Source organism: Elephantulus edwardii, unplaced genomic scaffold (assembly GCF_000299155.1).
Source record: "Elephantulus edwardii isolate Elephantulus edwardi_28Jun2011 unplaced genomic scaffold, EleEdw1.0 scaffold00030, whole genome shotgun sequence".
NCBI classification, from domain to species: Eukaryota; Metazoa; Chordata; class Mammalia; order Macroscelidea; family Macroscelididae; genus Elephantulus; species Elephantulus edwardii.
The window spans coordinates 7,212,956-7,215,203 of record NW_006399780.1 but is presented as its reverse complement, the minus strand read 5'-3'; positions in this window follow the sequence as shown (position 1 = coordinate 7,215,203).

The window sequence follows — 2,248 nt, the reverse complement described above, 5'->3', positions numbered from 1 at the left end:
TACTAATCTGCAGTGACTTCTAATTGTGTTTACTTAAAAATCTGTAATGAAGGGAGCTCTGGTGGCCTAATGGCAAGATGCTGCACTGCAATCCCAGAGGTACGTGGTTCACATCCACCAGATGCTCTGCTGGAGAAGGAGGGAGCAATCTTCTCCTGTACCAGTCAGATCTGATTTGACGGTACACGTAAAAATAATACAATAAAAAAATTTTTAAAAAAAAATCTGGGGAGCTCTGGTGGCCTAGTGGTAAAGAGCTGCAACTACAATCCCAGAGGCACACGGTTCGAATCCACCAGATGCTTTGCTGGGGAAGGAGGGACGATCACCTCCTGTACCTGTCAGATCTGATTTGACGGTACACTCACACAAAAATAATAAAATTTAAAAAAAAAATCTGTAATAAACAGTTTCATAAAACTCGTTTCCCTTCGTTACCGGGTACCACACTCCTGTTAGGGATTGCTGTTGTATGGTGCCATCGAGTTGAGGATGGCGCATAGTGACCCTAGGAACAACAGAACTGAACCCTGTCTTATGCAGTGCCATCTTCACATTTCCTGATACATTAGACCCCACTGTGGCAGTCACCATGTCAAACCACCTGGTCGAGGGTTTTCCTCTCCTTCACCGACTCGCTACCTTTCCATGTCCCTCTCCAAGAAATAGCCCCTCCTAGCAACATGACCAAAGTATGTGCAGGGAAGCTTTATTATCTTTGCTTACAAAGAGCACTCTGGTTGCACTTTCTCCAAGACATTATTTGTTTGTTCCTATGGCAGGCAGTCCATGGAATGTTTAGTACTCTTCTCCAACATCATAGCTCAAAGTCATCAATTCTTTTTCTGTCATCCATATTCACTGTTCAGCTCTCAGATGCACAGCAAGTGATCAGAGAGATCATGGCCTGAATCAGATATACCTTAATCCTCAAACTGACATCATTACTCCTCAATAATTTGGAGAGGTCCCTAACTGTATGTAGCCTTTCCCAGTGCAATGTGTCTCCTGATTTCATGACTGCTGGTACCAAGGGTATTAACTGTGGATCCAAATACGATGAAGTTGCTGAAAATGTCAATCATTTCTCCAACTATTATGATGTTGTCTATCGGTCCTGTGGTAGGTATGAAACATGAGAAAGGGCCATAAATTCTTTAAAAAGTGAGGTGGACGATGAATAAACCGAAGGGGATTTGGGAAGAGTGTTATGGAATTGAGCTATAACTTAACTGTAAATGTGGTTACACAATTATTATACGTGTCCACTAAAATTTTACACTAAAAAGTAAATTTATAAAATTTTACTTTTATAAAACCCAAATTTTATAAAATTTATAAAAAATATGTCCTTTCCTAAAAAATTAATTTATAAGGATATATGACTTTTCCAACTAAAAAATACATGAGCAATCCATGGAAAAGCAGTAGCTAACAAGAATTTAAAAGAATAACTGAGAATTTAACTAAATTATTACTACAGATGTAACTATTTGAAAATAACAATTAAAAATTTACAAATACAAAACAAGATTATTTCTCTGTTAAAATTGCTATGCAGTATTAGGTTAAGTCCTCTGTTACAATAAAACTGTAACTTTTAATTCTTTTCTCTACAATAGAATCTCTTTATTACATGACAAACAGCCTGTCTTTTCCCAAAACAGAAAGGTCCTAGAAATTAGCTAAATGACCCATATCACAATGGAGAATTAGCATGACCTCAGTATTAATGTACGGTTTCAAGAAGGCTGTGAGAACTCCTTCCTTGTGGCAGCAGCAGATGCAAACTGCTGCATCACTAAGTAACTGCCTACGCCATGTATGAGGGCCCAGGGCAAGGAGGTACAATGAGTGCACGAACAAAAACGAGCCATTTGTTCAGCACAATTTGAAAAAATTGACCCTCGTTCAACAAAGTAGTGATAGCTGTCTCCGCTGGCTCATGGGGCTGGGACAAGAAGTGTGATAAAGCAGGAACAGTCGGTGAGCTTTTATCACCTACACCAAAAATCAAACCCATTTCTGTCTAGTCTATTCTGACTCACAACCAGTTTCCAAAGGTGTAAATCTAACAGCATTCCATTGAAGCAGTGAATATATGTAAAACAGCAAATAGCAACTCTGTATAAAAATATATCTTAAATACTTCAACATCTGCAAAGGTCTGTAGAGACTACTTGTTGTTGTTATGTGTCTTTGAGTCGTCTGCGACTCATAGCGACCCTATGTACAACAGCCCTAAACC